Raw genomic sequence first — 20,426 nt, 5'->3', positions numbered from 1 at the left:
TCCCCCCACCCCAAAAAAACAACAAAAAAACCCCAAGCTCATCTTGGTTATTAAGTACATAACCCTGGGTGGTTAAAAAGCAAGGGGGCTGGGAAATCCTCAACTTCCTGACACTCCCTTGTTTTGGATTGTTTTGCCTCTGTTATTGATCCTGCCTAAAGGCTTCCTAGAGAGGTGAGGGCCGTCTCTGCCAAGAGTAGAGGTCACTCAGATAAATTGGCCAGGTTGGCTTTTAGCAGCTCCAGGGTCAAAGCCCATTCATCTTATTAGGCCGATGTATCCTTTTAGCAGGCCTCAGCACTGGGATTAGACAATAGAGCAGCACCGGGGCATTAGATGACAGACCATTTGGCAAATAGGTTAGAGCAGTTTCCACCTATTGTCTTTTTCAACATTACCCAAAGGAGCCGTCTGCCAGTTTTGCATGGCAGCTCGAAAGGTTGAAGAGTTTCGAGACAGACATTCACTTCGGATGGGAGCAAAAACACTGTCTGAAGGATGCTGTTGGTAAGCGAAATTGCAAAACAACATTTTAACACATGTCACTCCCGACTCTTGTCAAATTCATTGTTGTCGGTGGTTGTTTTTAGACAAAATGTTAATTCCTCCAGTTGCCTTTGCTCGTCTGTAACAAAAGTTACAGAAGTTTGTGAAAATAAATCCGGTCTTCAGATGTCTTTTTTTTTTTTTTTTTCTAGCGCGTTCTCATGAAACATTCATGTGATGTTTTGCAAAATAAAAGTGTTTTTTTTTTTGTTTTTTTTTTGTAGTCCTAATCTGATGATTGTCCAGCAACCCCCTGAAGGGAGAACGTCTATCTAAATGTCAAATGGTCCTTTTGTTCTTGGTGGCAAATGTAATATTTTAAGATTGTTAAGATCTGGTTGGGTTCAGGTTAAAATCAGGAACATGGAACATTTTTATCAGCCTACAGTTTGTTTGTTTTTGGGTCACAGTAGTTTCTGGTTTGGTTTGGTTCATTTTCATTCGTACAAGATAAAGAAGAAAACATTCCCAGCATGGGCTGAAATGAATCAACAACATATTATTGTGTTTGTTTGTTTTGTCGCCGAATAAATGGCTGTCCTGGCTCCTGATTATGTGAGCTTATCTACAAGTTATCGTGCGTTATTTCTCATAGAAATCAGTAGAAAGTGTGAACGAGAGCGCTAACAGTTGACAAGCCAAAGAAGTTTAGTTTATCATCATTTAGGAGCAAATACATTTCAGAGGCTGGAACACTCGTTTTTGGCATTTTTCTCTCAAAAACAAGATGACATTGATGCTTATCCACAAGCCCCCCCCCCCCCCATCCTGTGGTGTAATTTTACATAAAAGGATCAGACCAGACATGAGCTTCCTGGCGGCAGTTTTCTTGTGTCACGTCACATGATTTCTAGGTGTTGAATCTCTACGTCGCTGCCATTTTGAGTCTGCCAGCTGTCCAGGCTCTTCAACGGATTTTTGGCACAAGCGTTAAATTACATTGACATTTTCACTATCATTGTGACCGTTTTTTTTTTTTTTTTTTTTTAAAGCTTTTGTAAATATCAACAATAAAATGGCAAATATTGAAGTTGGTATGCAAACCCTTTTTTTTATTTTATTTTTTTTTTTGGACTCAACTACTTCTGCCGGAGGAACGGGGTTTTCGGTCGTGCTCGCCACCACCTCAGAAGCACATCAAACATCTCTGAGTGAAGACGATTACGTTATAAAGCACCTGTTTATTGCTCACCTTTAACTCTTCTCCTCATTGTCTTCTTTTTTAGTCTGCATCTCACTGAAACATATTTTCAAATCACTTGAAAATGCGCCGAGGGGCAGTCGGCTTCAAGAGGACTTTTCTCGGAGTTTGCTCTTGAAATAAGTGTGAGGATGACATTTGGGACTTCATTAAAATGGCTTAAGAGAGAATTTTTCTTCCACCCTCTGCTGCATGACACAATATATTTACCCCTGCAAAAGAATATTACTCACAAATAATCCTCCGCCGCTCTCTGCCTCACGTAGAAGCCATTTTGCATTTTAGATGAAGTGGCGGGTATGTGACTGATGACTCGCCGTAAGATTATCAATCATCTTGTGTTATGAGGGGGGTCTATCACATTTCCATAAAAAATAAAAACATTCTTTGTCATTTAAGTGAAGTTGCATGGTTAGATGAGAGTGGAAAAATACTTTGATTGCTTCGGGGAATTCGATGATGGGGGCGTCTATGGTCAGTCGGCACTAAATATGAAAAGCGTCAAGAACTCCAAAGAGAAATGACTTCATTCAAATTAGGTTTTATTTTGGCGAGGTGAGTCAGTCCCCTTGCTAATACGATGATCCACTGATGGGTTTTTTTTATTGTAAGATAAAAGGATCTTCGTGTGCACTTTTGTAATGCAAGACTCACATCAGTTTCTCTTTCTACACTTCCTGATCACTGCATTGTCTCTCTGCCCCCCCCCCCCATCCTTATAGTCTCCAAGGTAGCTAAGAGCCCAATGAAAGTACAATATTAGCTTGAAAATTGAACATTATGCTAATACGTCCTGGGCAACAACTGCAAAGAGCTCTTCGATGATCTAGTCGCAGTACTTTTACTCTCCATTATACTTCATGAGCAACATCCATTTCACCAGTGGCTGCATACCAGAGCCGTATTCTCTCCATCATTTAGTTTGTAGATGTTAGTGTTACATGCACCAGGTGCTGGCTGACATCTAAATGAATAATGTGTCTGGTAGAGGGGGAACTCAGTCAGGGGAAGCCCAATCCCTGGACTCTCCATTAATATCGTAGCCCACTCTTTCAGGGGATACTGCTGACATTTTGCTCTCTGTGTAATAGAGCCCTAACCTTTAAGCACTGTAAGGAAAGAGTCATTTTTCACAATCCACTGTCCATTTTGGAGAATTCCCCAACTTCAGTTCCTCCGTCCTCATTTTCCTTCGATTGCTTTATGTGTTTCAGGAATTTGAACCAGTTGTCAGTTATTCTGGGAATAAAATGAAATCCTCTTCATTTTTTTTCAAATTCATTTTTTATTTTTATTTGATATGCTGATATTTTACAGCCGATTATGGCCAGTTGCTGGTATTTACTGGAGTTGATATTCACACTTTTGTAATTTTGAAAAGCCTGTGAATCATCTTCTTTATTGTTTCCTAATAATTGATGAAGAGCAAAGAAGAAGAACAAAACTCGGCTGGTATAAACGTCAGCCATCGGACCAATATGTTAAAATCATGATCAATATCTGCCAATACCGATGACGTGAAGATATTTCCATGCATCTTGTCCTGGAATTCATTGGACAGATTTACAGTGCGAGCCGGTCCGTCGTTGACGACTTGGATAGATGATCAGAGTGCACATTTTGTTGTGTCCAATCTACCTTAATTCCTCAAATCCAGACTCAAGTGTTAAGCCACCATAAGAAAACCCAGCAGATCCCTCGTGCCCTTCTTGAAGCTGAGCAGGCTGAAGGAAAGTCCTTGTTTCTGCAGCCGGTAATGATGATTACCCACAATCTGGGGGATCGACTGTGCATCGGTCAAACACGCCGACATCCTCAAAGGGAGCGATGGCCCACTGTCCCAGCCACGCATACTGAGCAGATTGATTGTATATCCTGGGGGGATTTAGGGGCAATCTTTGATGTGTGTGTGGTAATAATGTGGACATTGCAAAATGCCAAGCAACTGCTACAGAGTTCAAAAGTGGCAGATTTTTAACATATAGTATATTTGATGTCGAGGATCATTTAGAATTTCAATGGAAATCCAACACTCAAGACATGAAGATATAGTATTTCATATTATTTGATGTATGCACTCGGCTACTTCACCTGAGTACTTCCATGCGATGGTATGGAGCTGGGTTTCAATACTTTAGTGGTTCTGGCCAGATAATGTCAATACTATCAAGTACCACAAAGATGGCAAGTAGAGTAAATCTCAAGGTTTTTTACATGCTACAAAAACCGCTCAGCAAAAAGATGTATTTAGTATGAAAAACTGTGGTTTTGGATCCATTTAAAACAAATAAACAGAAAACTAAGGACCTAAAATAGAACAAAAACACCATAGATCCTGTCAGTCTTTAAATTGCCTTTTAATTTTTTTTTTTTTTACATTTTAAATAGTTTTTCGAAGTAAAAAGTCATGCCGAAAATGGAACTGTAAGTTAAGCTAAAACACATTTTGGTAAGTTGGTCGTTTTTATTTTTTTGGTTTTGAAAGGCAGGAAATGCCCTGTTGCTGAAAAAGTATAATCAGAGATTTATAACATAAGAAATAAGGTCATATTCACTTTTGTTCAGGTACTGATAAAGGAACCGGTTTTGAACATTTCTGAGAGACAACCGGCCCAACGAAGACAATGTCACAAATTCCTGCTGTATAATAATGACTTGTCTTCAGTCTGGTCTGGTGTGGCATGCTGAGACAAAACATAAACAGAAGCTAGGATGTGATGTAAGAGGCTACGGGATAGTCACTGATATATAATACTGCACTTTTGGATTTTAAAACGATGATATCATTAGATACCGGGGAAATGCTGATGGGACATTTTCTCAGTCCATTTTTTTTTCAATGGCTACATGTGATCATAATGTGGTAATTCAATAGCTCATTTATTTCACCCAGGTCTAACTGGAGGTCTCCTTAGTGAAATTAATTATGCATAGAAACCTACCTTTGACATGATTGATGAGTCACACTTGGTATATCAGGGTGAGCACACACTTATATCATTACAGCACAAAAAAAAAAAAAAAGAGAATCTTTCACATCAGAAACAGAAAGTGCTGCGCATGATTTGTGTAGTTAAAGCCAATTTTAAAACGTGCACCCAGTGGGCCTCATTTGCTGTGAATTTACTGGAAATAGCCTTTATTATAGGGACAATGATAGAATCCAGTAAATCAGAGTAAAGTATAGGGTTTAATGTTGCCATCAATAATAGATTGGAAACAAGTCGGCGCTGATGGAACCTTAGGCCTTTTCTTTGTGGAGGTCTTAGTGCCGTAGCGGTGCGTGTGAATAATGCATGGTCCTAGATAGACTTCAGGCCCCTCCACTCACTAGCTGCCTGGTCTGCTGGCCGGGGCGCCACTTATCCCCAGCAGTGATTGGCTGCGCCTTGAGGGCAGTGAAAGAGATGGGAAATCACCTGCCCCATTTAGCCCTGCTGTTCAGACCTTTGTGTCTGCTGGTGGCACTGGATATTAGGACCTCTGGTTAACTTTAGTCGTGGATGCAGCGGCGCAGAGCTGTCATTTAGTTACTTATTACCGCCCCAGACTGTTTTTAAAGGTAAATTCACTGCTGTCGCTGTTTCTATTTTTAAGCCTTATTTCCCCAACATAGCAGGCATTGTGATTGGCAGGGCTGCAGTGTCTGCCAAAATCAGCATTGTTGCCTCTGCTTCTCATACAATGTTCCCCACCCGCCCCCCCCCCCCCCCGCCTATCCTTCTTTTCACTGTCTTTTTGAACATTTTTGCTCGTTTTCTTTCACATACTGACGCATGGCGCTGGTGTGAGAAACAGCAGCCACACTCTCAATGATCTACCCTTGAGAACCAAGGGGGCTCTCGGCGTCCTCTCACCCAGGGGTCTCGGTGGGGAGTCCGCTGAAGCTGGGCACCCAGTCCAGCCCCCCTATGGAGTGAGAGCCTGGCTGCGGCACCACATAATCCATATTCTAAAGGCCAGCTGGACTGATACCATGGAGCACAAGGAGGGTAAAAAGACCTATCACCCCCACCCATATCCCACTCAGAGTACCTCAGACAGCTTTGGCATGTCAAAACTGCAACCGCACTGAATAGCTGTCATTTAGCAACAGCTCTTTATTGAAAATAAGAGTCCATTTTCCCCCATTAGCTGGAAAATTAAGCATGTTATGTGAAGAAGATCTTGGCCTGTTTCCCATATTCTTGGGTAAAATTTATTGAGGCATCTTTCCAGTGTGAATGTCACAAGAAAGTGTTTTTCCCTCCTGCTCTCGCCTTCTTCTTCTTCTTCTTCTTCTTCTTCTTCTTTTTTTTGCACATGGTACTTTTGTGAAAATGAGCTACTTGGCTGTAGGTGGATCAGTATCCATGGGGGATTTTTGTGTAATCCTGCTTTGACAGTAGATGGATAAATGTAGACGAGTGACTGTCAAAAGGCAAGTATTTCAACAGATTGATATTTATTCCCTGAACCGACCAAACCCGAAGCCCACTGCCTATTTAGTTGCAACTGCCTTCTCCTCCAACCCAATTACTGTGTTTCTAACCGAGCTGTAGACTATATTCCCATTATACCCTGCTGTCATTACACACAACATGGCGGTGCATGCACAAATACTGAACTGCGTCTCAGCACTGTTGCATGGGATAATTTCAAAGACTGTTGGTGGTAAATGAACATTTGTCTTGCAGTTAGACATTGTGAACAAAGCGTTTGCCACGTGGCATTGTCTAGTTTTAATTTTACCACCTCGCTAAGGGACGGCTTGTGGGAATTATAATGAGGCCATTCATTACTCCCTAAAGAATTGAAATCAACGTCAATCTCTAAGGGGTTTTAAGGTGACTAATGCAGATACGCTTCCATCTTAAAATAGCACGTCCCACACTAGGTCTCAAATTCCGTTCCTTCAAGATGAATGATGAATATAATAATTTGGGCCACTTGATATGAACTCACTCAAGACGTACAGAACTGGGGCACTCCTAGATTACAAGGTCCTAACTCATAACACATTTCCCCACTTGAGCCTACAGGCGTGACCGAGCTCTTTGAGACCGTGTGTGGTTTCACTGGGAGGGTGTCAAAGACGCTCTCGACCCAGAGGCATCACGTTTGATGTCCACTTTCAAAGGAATCAGTCCTTTAGTTGCTGTTTTAGTCGTGAGTATTGCAAACTGTTGTGGCATCATTATGATTACAAAAAAAACGAAAAGCCCATTGATTTTACAATAAGATGGACTGCAGCAGCATGAGACTGAGAATAAATGTAGTTGACTAAACAAGTGGAGACATTTTATGCCAATAATTTTTTTACGCTTAATACTTCATTACATAGTTTGAAACAGATTTGTGTCTTTAACAGTCAATACAGTCAGTAGCGTTACAAATTTGAGCTCGATATGGATTCAAAAGCGAGGCTAAACCAGTAGTTTTACGATCACTCATGTTGGTTAATGATCAGTAAAATTGTGCATAACTTTTGTCAGATACCATTTTGAAAATTTCATCAAAATAGACTGAATGAAAGAATTTGAAATCCAGCCTTGTCACAAGAATAAGATGTTGGTATTAGACATTTCTGCATCCATCGACTAAAAGTCGGTTTCATATCAGCGTTACTGAAGAGAGAAAATGTAAAGTTGTGATAACTTCTACGTACAGTGAGAAAGTCTGGATTAAGATGGGGGTTTGGACGGGCGATGGGTCCAACAGACTGCAAACTTTGCCGCAGGAGACGTAATTTTAACAAGCAAAAATGTTTTTTTCTCCACAACCAAGTGTTTGGACTTTTACAATGTAACAGACAGTTCACAAAGCATCATTATTTTTCTCAGAGTAGGTTCTATCACAGTCCTGTCACACCTTCCTTGTGAACGTCTCCTGATCCTGCCTGCTTTGACTTTCTCTGCATGTGTGTCCACCTTCCTCCTCACTTCCTGACAAGTATCATTTCAGCGGGCTGTCAGTCGGAAAATGTGACGCATGATCTCTTGGCAGAGTGTCTTACAGAAACATACAATGCCAACATTTTCTCCCGGCTGGTGATTTAATCCCTGAAACTGTAGTGTGTATTATTTGCAGTCACATAATGGAGTTCATGACATGCTGGGATGCTGATGTTAGAACTAGGCCTCCATGCTCTTGCCTACTATGGATATAACTTACTGGCATTTCTGCCATTTCATTTTCAACAATTATAGATATATTTATCTCAATCTAATGGCAATATAATTGACATTCCTCTTCATTGACTCAGTTGCCCAGGGCACTTGAGAGCTCTAGTTATTGTTGTCATTAATCTGAGTTGTACCTTCTCCCTGTTGCATATCTGCTGACATTATCAGCCTACATATTCAAAAGCTGATTGATCCAAATGTTTTGCTGTCATTCCATTTCATTTTGACATGCAGGAGGCAAAGTCAGTCAAATGTTTCCATTCCTAGAGTACCTAGACAGATTATAGCCTGGGTAATCATGCTTTTGCTGAGTTTTTCATTCCAAAGCTTTTCATCTCAAGCATGAGATACTATACTTCCTTCCATCTCCGTTGAATGTAGTGAAAACACTTTCTTCAACTACTAATAGAGGGCAGAGTTTGACAAAAGTGCTGTGAGCAGGGTGTGTATGATAGATTAAACTTTTTTTTTTTTTCAAGGATTCACACCAAATCTTTTCTCTCACAGGGATCAGTCATGTGATGGTCTATCAGCAGCACATACTAGACATCCTATGTAGATATTTCCTCAGTGAACGTTTGATATTCCACAAAATGGCACTGCATAGCGGCAGCAGAGTATGAAATAAAGCACCATCTATCAGATGGGGACTCGGTTCTGTTTACCCGTGTTTACATGTCCTTTTTTGGGGGGGGCTACATAATTTTTTTTTTTTTTAAAACAAGTTTCTTTTGAGTAGCTACCGGTAATGAGGAGGCGACCATTACCAGCAGAGGACTACACAAAAAACGGGGTCGTCTTTGATTAGGATTTGAAAGCATATCTTAAAAACAGTTTTGCCTTCATTTTAAAATCCTTTCAAAAGTACACAAACAACACTGACAACCTAGCAGACATGTCAAGATCAGAACAAGCTTTGGATGAGTGCTCATTCTCACTTTGACAGACATGACTCCTGAAAGTATATACAGTATGGCCTGAACAAATTATTTTGTTGTCATGATTCTGATGTTCAAATAAATCTGTGATCAAAATCTTAAACAGGGAGGATTTTGATGGGTGCATGGCTTCTTTGCAGCAGAAAGTATTACAGAACATTCTACATGATTAAAAATGTGATTATAAAGACAAAGGATATGCATTATATAAGGGAAACAAGGGCAATTCATGCGCTGTTTAAATGAGGTTAATCAAATTATGCAAAACCATGAGAGAGTAATTTAAAAGAGGCACTTCCAGATAGACATCCTGTACCTCAGTGCTACCCTCCCTCACAAATTAAACCTCAAGGTTTTATGTTAAAGCCTCTTTTTGGATACCGTTCCAGAATCTTGTGTTTTACGGGTGGCAACTCACCTCTCCCTCCCCCCTCCCTCCTCTCCCTTCTCTTCCTCCTTTTTCTCTTCCCGCTACTTCTTCAGAGGGGTAAACGCACATGCAAAGCTTCTCAGCCTATCATCTGTGACCGCCGCTACAGCCAGACAGCGTAACACGATCCATGATAGAGTGGTGCAAATCGCCCTCGTCTACCATCTCACATAAGGAGGGGGAGAAGCCCATGAGATAGGTTGAGTTAAAAAAAAGAAGGACGAGGAGGAGGAGGAGGAGGAGGTGTAGAGCTGGTGGAGAGTGCGGCAGTGTTGGCTGGCAACTAGAACGACGCTGGTATGACTTTCCGGTCCACTAGGTTTTAACCCTTTTGACATCGCTTGAGTGCCATCCATGTGTCAGTGCAATAGTGTTCTCGTGCAGACTGTGGCTGTGTAGCAGCACTGGGAAGAGGAGGGGATCCGGAGCGCTTGTAAATACAGCAGCATCGCAGCCTAAGAACTGGACCTTAATACAGTGGAGCCTCTGAGGGGAATTGCCACAGGCATTCTTTAAGGTAACACTTCTTTGTTAATCTTTCTGTAAGGAGCATTAAAAAAAAGATTCCCTCATATTCCTGTCTGGGTTGCATGTCTGGTTTCTGATTTTACAGCAGCTCATTATTGCAGCTTGTGCTGGACGTCTATGCTGAAAAATCTGGAGTTGAGCTTGAATTTCATCTGTCAACAACTTGGAAGCGGCAAAATAATGTTGAATACATTGCAAGAGCTATGCACTGGCTGCTCTTCAGTTAGCCCGGGCCTTATTGTTTCCGCAGAAAGATACAGTCTATTGTATTCTGCTCAATCCCCATGTGGATCTTCTTATTATTAGGAGTCGATGTGTGTTGTATTGGAAATGCTACTGCCGCTTTACATGTGTAAATTGAAATGCAGCTTCTTATATTTGCCCCAAATCACATGCACAGGCTTGGAGAGACAGGAAAAACTATAAGCACATTCAGCATGTTGCTTTATGGTCACAGAGCTTTTCTTTCTTTCTTTCTGTCTTTCTTTCTTTCTTTCTTTCTTTCTTTTGTAAAGTGGGGGCTATCTGGTAATTTCTTACTTTGCATCAACATACAAGGTTTAATAGTTTCTCTCACATCATCAGAGGCGTTGCTTGATAATGTGTGACAAATGGGAACAAAGGGATTTTAATCTTGTATGAAATACAATATCAGAATGTTTCGCCTTAAGCTGTCTCAACTGCATCAGAGATAAGATGTTATACATGCATTTCTTGCTCCAAAAGAAGCTAATTTTAAAATTCCTCATGCAATCAATATTTAACATGACACACATCAAGTATTCATGGTTATTGTATGCAAAGAGGCTAGGTGTTGCTTTTGGGATGCCTTTGATTAACAATTCCGTGTTGACGTCACGGCGATGCAGACAGAGATGGATTGAAGTGCTTAGCAGACCAATGGCTACAAAGACAAAGAGTAATTGGTGTGTAGTGAGTGGTGGCCAATGTAGGCAGAGCAAATGGATCAACTGTGGTATAAGTCTGAGCACTGCAAAGGGTCATACAGCAGACGTCCCACATACATTTACAGGTGGCAGGTGAAAACGAGCAGGTGAATGCTATGAGCACTTCCTCCGCTGGCTTTTGCATCTTTGTGAAGCATCAGAATGAATTATCATTCGGGTCATGAGGTGAGTTGTGGAGCACAGCAGGTATATTTTTAGCTGGCTGAATGAGTAGGAAGTGATTAATTACTTTGAATGTGTATATGTTAATTCTAACATTCATCAGTTGTGTAATTTTAAAGCTGCCATATCATGTCGCAGGTTTTACTCATGTTTTCCTCTGCAGCAGTGTGTAATTGAGGGGGTGGGCATGCTGCTAAGGAGGTGGGTATATTGTGATCCAGCCATCTTTATATGTGTCAGCTGTAATTACATTGAAAAATTAGGTTTATGTGCCTGCAGAAGAAGCCAAAGCAATACATGCTGAGTGGTATATGTTGTAGGAGGAGGTGGGGGGGGGGGGTTGGGGGGGCGGGGGCAGTAAGTTTGGTGCGCAGGTGCAACAAAATGATACTGCAACTTGACTTTCATCTATCATTACATGCTGATGGGCTTTCAATACTTAACAAAGGGGCTTTTGATTTCTCAAAGGAACAAAGCTGATCAGCATTAATGACGAGTTCTAAGCAATTTTTGTTTTAATTTTCTGATCTCAGTTTCACCTGGCAGCTCCGCCGGGTCGGTCCTCCCATTGGTCTCTCAGCCAGACACACATCAGGACTTCAGGGCCGATGAGAGTAGCCAAAAAAAAAAAAAACGTTTTTGCACATTCTGATGCAATTCCTTGATGAGTTGTTCCATAATTTATGTAACGAGGGGATGGAAATCTTGTTTAACTCATTTCATGCTTGAATGCTGAATGTATTTGTTTATTGGGCAGTGCTGGATCGTTCCATGTGGTAATATTTTATGTCCTTCTCATATTGAAACACATCAGCAGTTTAAACTCAAATACAGCATCTGCAGAAATCACTAAAAAATTAATCTCTTAAATCTCATTAGTTCACCAAAAATCAAAGAATAGTAGTATACTCAAGGCAAATATGATGATGCAGAAATTATGTTAATGGGATAATTTTAACTTATTTAATGCATGAGCTGTGATGGAAAGTATAAACAGACGGACAGTCATAGATATAAATATGTCTAATATTTAAATAAGTAATATGTCGACATTATGCATGCACATTCCAAATACACAGTTCTATATTTTAATGTCTTGTCAAAATACGGAAGGTTCATGAGTTCATGATTGAGGGGAGGCATGGAAAAAGTGCTTCTGTCTGCTTCCTCTAAGACAAATCTGGCATTCTCTTTCATGCATTATCTACACTAACACTTGTAACAACCTTAATAAGGTTTTTGGAATGCATGTAAGTGTGAAATTGTCCACAGCGTGATGTCATCTAGGAACATGGAACCCTTGTTTTCAATTAAAGCACAGTCAAATAATGTGGATGAGAGACGTGCACACCCGAAAGCTTCGATGTCTATAAGAGAATTAAACTCTCAAATTCAAGAAAAATCAAAACTAATAGTTTATTTAGACTTTTGTAAAACAACATGCTGAAAATAATATTTTGAAAATTGTTCGAGCAAGTTGCGAAATTTTAGTCTCCTTACATGAAATATGATGGTCAAATGTCCTTGAGACATTATTCTGTTTTTGGTCACGACACCAAACATGGAGTTCTATTCCGGCCGAACCACTGTTGCTACAAGCTGAAAATAAATGTAGGAACTAAAACAAAGTCCTGCAAAAATAAATGTCCTTTCAAATGGAATTGCACAAAAGGAAAATATTGATTTAAAAGTACAGCAGTAGAGAAAATGGCACCCAAAAAAAGACTTTAAAATACTGAGTATAAAAAAAAAAGAGACTTGAATAAAACATCTTGACTGTGACTCACTTCCACAAATTATAGTCATAGAAAATCACACTTATGTGACATTCACATTATCAGGATATTAACATTCTGGTGAAAGTAGCAATATTACATCATTAAAAGACTAGATTAGCTACTGCTGGAAGTACTATGGGTAAATGTACCAGAGTACTTGATAGGTACCTTGAATTTGACACAGTGAGTGCAGAACTGGAGTAAATATATTAGATACATTGCATCACTGTCCTTTCTTCATCTAGTACAAATACAGGGTCAATTTCATATTTATTGCGTGTTTACTCATAAACATGAAACGGTCCTTAACAATTATAATGGCCCCAAGTTGGAGGGAAACATCATTCAGTACCTTCACATGGATTGCAGTCGTATTAAGCACAATATGGTGCAGGAATTGAAAGATATTTTTTTACTTTTTTTTTGTTGGTCTACAGCATAAAATAGGCCAGTAAGTAAGACAATGTTGGATTTTGAAGTGTTTATGCATCTTCAAAAAGACAGTCACCAACAAGTTGCTCAAGGAGACTACAGAGCATGTGAAGGTTGTTTAACTGCAACATGCTGAAGACGCAGCAGAAGAAATAAGAAGCGTAAAGTTGCAATGACATTGAAGTTAATGGGTGTGTGGGTGACTGACTTTATACCCTCATCTTGGCTCTTTACTTCTATAGGGATCGCATTTACACTTGAAAAATGATCAAAGTGGTGCTCATGAGATTATCTCGCTGGAAAAAAAAAATGCAAGTCAACTTTTTTTTTTTTTTTGGCCACAGAAGTTATTTTCAGCGTAATCCAAAATTAAGGAAAGTAAAAATAAAAATCCCATTAGTTTAGGACCTCATGGTGACGCTAACTTTCAAGTTGACTTCAAAAGTACATCGTCCAGTACTGTATACTTTAGCAGAGTAATGAATACAGTCAAAAACTATCATACATTAAAGATTTACATAAAACTGCAAATGTTAAAAGTTTTAACATCACAAATGTTTTCTTACTGAATGGTGAACCATCGTTATCTGTAATTACATGTCATTTATTACAGATTACTGTTATACTGCAATTGTGACCAGAATTCATAAGGCAGTGATCACCCCTACCTCACGTAATGGTGATGAAGAAGAGCCAGAGCTTCGGCTGTTTACTGCACACATTTATGTGTATCATTACCCAAACAGTGATGCCAGTGGGTGGCTACTAGAGCTGGAGGTGAAATAAGCCATTTGGCTGCTTTATGACAGCAATCCCCATCCCTCGCTGTTTTCAAGTCCAGGGTCAAAGCTTAGCAGCCATCTAATCTCCCCCAGTCTCACAGCTTTCATTAGGACAGCACTTGATCCATCAACACTGCCACAAGTGCCAATGTCTGACTCATTTTTAAGATGAAACGACAGACCAAGATACCTGTTCGGATCATCCCTGTTTGCCTCCATGTCTAATTCAATTTACATTTAATGTGAGCTTGAATTGGCTTGCGAGCTGATGATAATAGTGCGGCTGTTCAGGAAACACAGGCAACAACTCAGGCACGTAATGGTGAGACTCGCTGGTCTAAACACTTCTCTCATATAGACTGAGTGCTGCAAATGCTTGCATGGAGTGAAACAACAGAATGCCGCAGCGATGACATATATAAGTCAAGTTAGTCATCACCATGGGCTCCCTCGACCAAAACCTTTGGGGTTTCTTGCATTCAGTTTTGAATAGTTGCAGAAAATAAGCTCTGTGGCAAACAAAGGTTTTTGAGACTTACGCATGACTCCAATGTCACCCCAGCTAAGCTTTGTGCTGCTTCTGTTTAGAGGGTTTTTTGGTTCCTGTCATTTCTGTTCAGGCATGTCCTTCACCAAATGTGAGGGCCGTTGCTTTGTTAGCAAGTGTTAAGGCAACCTGGCATTCAGAGATCCAAAGACCTCAGTCGACGGATACCTGTGACGTCTGGTATCGCAAGACGAAATAATTATTCTATGAGAGCAAAATTGTTTTCTGATTACAAGCTGTTGTGTTGAGGATTGATTTGTTTGTGATTTTCAGACTGCAGATAAAATATTCAAAGACGCATTTGTTGTATTGGCTAATTAGCCAAGCTCTCCAGGGGGAGTTCATAGGTTTCATCTGCCAAGTATCAGGCCTGGCATAACGTCTGTGTACAATAAGTCAGAAATCCTCGGCCCCTCATTACTTCTGCCTTCACTTCTTCCATAATCGGGGGCAGTGGATGGGAACATAGGCAAAGAGGAGCTTTTTATCCCTCAATAAAAGGCCACTTAAGCAGATCGTTCTCCCCAGACTCATCAGCTTTGGTCTTTTTTTTTTTTCCTGGAACCACATGAAGGAATTTGTGGAAGAGGGCAAACATCTAATTCCATCTAATTAAGGATACCTTTCATAGAAGCTCACCTCTCTCCCCAGTTCTCTTTACACTCATCCCTCTTGCCCGTCTCTCCCAGGCATCCCCCCCTCTGTCTTTTTGGTTTCTTATCATCCATCATAGGGAGCCCAAAGGTGCCCTTCATAGTTAGTGTACCTTTTCAGTTAGTACTTGATGCCTTTTGAAGTCATTAGCTTGCTTTGATGTCGGCCTACACTCCGGATGCTAAGCAAAACTTTGAAATGGCGACCTAGATGTGGCCAGGAATGTCAAATTACCACAATAACCCAACAGCTACATTTTGAGTTTGCAAACACCAGTGCAGCACATCATTAACATGCTGTATGATTGGAGTGGCAGCAATTTGAATGGGGTACTCAGGATTCAGCATTATTTGTTTTGAAAAGTGAAGGGGAGAGAGTGAGTGCTCTGTCTGACTTTGTTCTATTTCTGGGAATGGCTGCTGGAGGATTACTGCAAGTGGCAGACTATTCATTATTTAGATGGCACTAGCACAGCATGGGGAATGGGTGGTTTCATCAACCACTTGGCTATGACATGTGAGGTGCTGTACCAGACGGAACAATTAAAAAAAATAATAATCACCTTTACAAATTATAGCAAGACCCGGTCTAGTAGCAGGTCTTTGGCAGAGACCTAAGATCTAGTCAGTATTAACTGAAAATGGAGCAAACTCAGATTGATGGAGTTAATCATTGTGAGTCCTGTCTTCATAAAGGCTTTGCAGGTCGTGAAGCGTTCATCCTCTTCACAGCTCTTTCACAGTGCATGTCTTATGCTGTATTATAGTTTTAAATACTGCATCTTTTCAGCTTACATCCTGCGCTTGTGTTGGGTATTGAGTGGGAAGTCTTTTGTTGATGACATAATGACAGTTTTTTTTTTATTTAACTCCTGTTTCTTCTGTTTCTATGTATGTGTATATATAAATATAAAAGAATGACTGAGGATATGTATTGCAAATTTTAAGTGTGTTTTGGTGAGGAAGCTGCCGCAGTGGGAGCTGATGGTTTAAATCCAGAGTGAAGCCTCAAGTTGGAGCTTCCTCTGCTACATCCAAGTATTAAACTGCTCCTTATCTGGATAATTCGGAGAATGTTGAGGGATTCCGTCAACTACTTCAACATTTATCATCTTAATCTCTCTCGCTGTGTAAATGCGAATTACACAGGGACTTGGATAATCTTGGGACAGTGATCCACCGCTGTAGTTTGACTTCCTGTCAGAGCTTCAAAATATTCACCGGTTACAAACACGGCTCATATGCTGAAGTCGACATACAGAACGCATACTGTAGCAACAAAGATGAGTATTCCAACATTTTGTTCTAACAAATATAAAACAGGTGTTTCCCAGTGTTGGTAGCGTGACCAAGAATACAAAATGAGGATTCCTTCATCATCATACATCTGCAATGCAGCTGAGAACAGATTTATCACCAAAAAAAAACACCTCATAGTAGTTCTGCTGTGTAACTTAAGTGGCGTCGATCTGTGTAAAGTAAATACAAATGTGAACAGCCGGTTCGAGGCAACAGGTCAACAGAACAGACACTTACAGTCACATTTTTGGATCTCAAAATAAAGGCGGCAAAGTAATGGGAATATTTGACACGGGAAACTTTTGCTGCGAATTATGTGTGTCAGATTTAGGAGTAATTTATGCCAACTGTAATTCATTTACCTTCAGTGCTATGCATGCTAAATCAAACAGAAAACTAGCTTACAAAAGACAGTAAAATATTAGTATTTCACTAAAACTTAGCCAGTTGAGTGTAGTTATTGGTTCAGTACCGTTTTGATCCTTCCTAGCATGCGAAGATGCTAAATATGTCTGCATATTACAGAAGGATGCACCGTGCATGGGTCAATACAGTTCGTATAAATTACCCCAAAGATGTCAGGTTGATATCTGTTAATTTAAACAAATTCCTAAATATTCACATTAATTCCCATGTGAAGTTTCTAAGCTTGCAGGAAAATCTAGCTCAGTGTTATCTGGAAAATTTCCAGGAATTAACTGGAGTATTTCCATGCCTTTTGTAACCCCAGTCGTCAGGATAGTGGACAGCTTGTCTGCTGGTTTTATTCAGAAAGAGCAACATGTCGACATGCTCTGGGGTTAGTCTGGCGTGCAGTCTGTTGACTGTGAGACCCTCAGCAGAGAATACCTGCTGAGATGGTAGCGATGTCTGAGGAATGCAGAGAGAGTATCCAGCCTCAGGATGCAGTCATTACATATTTGAACTATGTAGGTGATAGTATCATTGCACCTTTCTACTTCTACTATAGGCAGCTTGCGAACAGATGATCTCTCCATCGGCGAAAATACTGCTTCATCTCTCTGAATGGATGAGCCACTCCTGGTTAAAAGAGAGCTGACTGCCTTTGCCAGTGTGTTGGGACACCAACTAAGGATTTTTGCCCAGCGCAACAAAAGCATCTCTATCAGCTCGAGTGTTTACCCAGACAGTTTTCAGCTTGGACGCGGAGAGCGTCCCGCCGCTGTGATTAATGCACTGCCATGCTGCCATGGTGGAGGATGTCTCTCGGCAGTCTCCCTCCCCTTTTCCAGTACCCCTCCCTGATATTTCTCTAATGTGACTCGACAATGAAGAGATTGATAGTGATCATTATGCTGCTCTCAAAGAGTAATGTCACTTCCCAGCATGATCCAGCTAGTTTATAATTCAGCCACCGCTGTGGGTTGCATGCGAGCAGTGGTGGTGCATATTGCTACTGTACATACAAGGAGCTGCAGCTGTGTTATGTTAAACCAGACCCAGTGACATTTCTGAATCACCCCCTGCAGTTCTCACACACTCTTGAAGCACTCTTTCCATATTAATACAGAGCCCTCGGGATGACTCTTTTTAACTTGACACTGTAAGTATTGTCACAGCAAACAAGGGATTCAGCCTCTCACCTTAACACTTGGCGGGCTATATCAGTATTTCCCCAGTACTCTCTGTACAAATAAAGGTGTGTGGGTCACTCATTTGTTTTCTCTCTCTCCAAGTCTGTACAGCCACTGCTGGTTGATTTGTTTATCTGTATGTGTTTAGCCCCTGGCCCCAATCTTCTCAAAGGGAGGGAGGTTTAGCATTTAAATTGGTTGATCCACCGCATGTTTTCTAAACCTGTTTTTAAAGCATTACATTGATGAAAAGCAGACACTAATCCCTGCGGGTGTGCGACCTTATCTGACTAAACACCTGACAATGAGATTCTATTGTCACTCTGGGAACACAAAGACCCTCTGTAAATGTGTCTCGACATAGTTATTGACCCTCAGTTGACAAGTGCTACTGTAGCCGCAAGTTAGCGCACTACAGGTATGATTTACAGCTTGAACGTTTGACAGATTAAACTGTTGAACCACTTCAAAGTCTCTCTGACTCCTCGGGGTTGCCCAAACCTGTCCCTCGAAGGCCAAAACTGAAACTCAACGACAGGCCGAGGGCCAATATCGGACCCAAAAATGCAAAGTACTAGATCCTATGTTCCCTCAATTAAATATAATCAAAATTTTCACATACATTTTTAGATAAATACATTACATGTATTTATTTATTTATTCATTTTTGTAGGGACTTCCATTTACCTATCAGGTCAATCTTTAAAGTGTAGGTACTCCAGAACACAACTCAACTCAAGCCAATAGTAGTACTACTGCAGCCTGATCAAACCACAACAGCAGCATTATTTGGGGAAAAATATGTCAAATTGCGATGATTTTGATTAATATTGAAATACAATTTCTTATTTTAGCAGGAATAAAGTCTCCACAGGGCCACAATATCCAATTTAAAATAGTATTTTGACTCACATTTAGTCTTTCACTAATGCATTTAGCGAAAGACTAGTGAAAAAACCATTTAGTCTTTCACAAAACTTTCTGTGGTATAAAACTTGCAGTCGACAATTTATGCCCCGGAAGAAAGGGTGACTATGCAACACACTGAAACACTGATTGTATTCGGTCGCTGTCCAGACTATAAAGAAAATAAAAATGAAATTACATGAAAATTTTAAGAAGGCCAAAGGCAGTTTTGATCAAAGTCTGTTGGATTGCGCAGCCCTACCAAGGATTCTACTTATTTAAAGAGCATTTTTAACTCACAAAACAGAAAACAGCACAAACAGTCTTTTACAGTATTTTTTTTTTTTTTTAGACTGTAAATATTCTTTAAATATTCTTTACAACTAGCTTGCAAATTAAAGCTGGTGTCTGGCGGGCCGAACTTGGGCAGCGCTGTCTTCGGAACTTCTCACTTGTCTGCCAAATGTTTGTAGCAGCATTAAGTCCTCTGTCAGTCAGGGTCCGAAGCTGACTGACTGAAGAGACTACGTTAGCATACTAGTTCCCTTAACTAATCCCAGAGGCTCCTGTATGCATTTCTCTCCTGCTTATGATCCCACCGGGACTGATCCTCTAGTTTCACTCTTCCCATTGTACACCTAGCCAGATGAGACGTTTAGTCAATACAGTCGCCTATGAATATGTAGGAGACAAAGTGGCCCTCAGCTGAATGTGGCAGATGTGATTCCTAACTAAATCATAGGGATTACATTATTGACACTGCCTTGAATAAACATCAGGATGAGGTCAAATTTCATTGTCTTTTAGATGTTTGCGCGGTGTCATGTTGAGGTTTATCATGTGGAGCACATCTCACTGGTGTGGAATGATAAGAAAACTGAGGTGAAATTATCATAATTCAATGTTAGACATCAGATCTTGATATGATTTTACAGCTGAAAGGGCTCTGTGATTAGCCGTGGTATCAAATAGTGTCCAGAACTGCAGATTGGCTGTGATTGAAGTGTAGGTTGAAGTGCATCTCGCCACTTAATGTTCGTCCAGATTTATCATTGTGTCTGTCTTTTGAAGCTGCAGCATCTCCTCAGCTGCTATAAATTATACTTCCTGAGTCAGAGTGTCCTAAAATGTCATCCATATACCTCGTAATCAGGTTTTATAGACTGGGATGGAGAATAGAGGGAATAATAAAAAAGAAAGCTTATGCAAATAGTAGGCAGTCACCAGTGGTATTATGGCTGAAACATGATACTGGGAACTAGTGTGAATACAGACTGTAGTGCCAACTGTGGTTTTGCTGCTGTATCAATGTGCCTTTAGCTGTTGCATTCAGTCAAGAAGAAATACATAGCGTGGTCATAAAATATCAATCGTCTCCAAGAAACTTAGCCAGCTGCTGCCTTTTATAAACTGACAACTTATGGTGTCACTAAGCCATATGCTGCCTGCTGTCGCCTTTTCTCTCAGATTTCACTTCTCAGTTTCCATTGTCAGTCT

The 20,426-nt window shown here is 40.5% G+C and overlaps 1 protein-coding gene across 2 annotated transcripts in view; it reads left to right on the top strand.

The window, feature by feature from the left end:
* LOC147251458 (teneurin-3) overlaps window positions 1-20,426 on the top strand; it is a 154,796-nt gene that overhangs the window by 31,689 nt on the left and 102,681 nt on the right. The window contains exon 1 of one of the 2 annotated variants that reach the window (XM_086222156.1): window positions 9,522-9,796. The exons of the other annotated variant lie outside the window; for it this stretch is intronic. The gene's annotated coding sequence lies outside the window, so the exon portion shown is untranslated. Of the gene's footprint in view, window positions 1-9,521; window positions 9,797-20,426 lie in introns of those variants that run through there. 2 annotated transcript variants of the gene reach the window in all.

This window comes from Aulostomus chinensis, chromosome 13 (genome assembly GCF_037954235.1).
Source record: "Aulostomus chinensis isolate RoL2024-O1b breed Wild chromosome 13, RoL_Achi_v1.0, whole genome shotgun sequence".
Lineage (NCBI taxonomy): Eukaryota > Metazoa > Chordata > Actinopteri > Syngnathiformes > Aulostomidae > Aulostomus > Aulostomus chinensis.
Note: the sequence above shows the minus strand (reverse complement) of the source record. Positions and strands in the feature narration are given on the sequence as shown.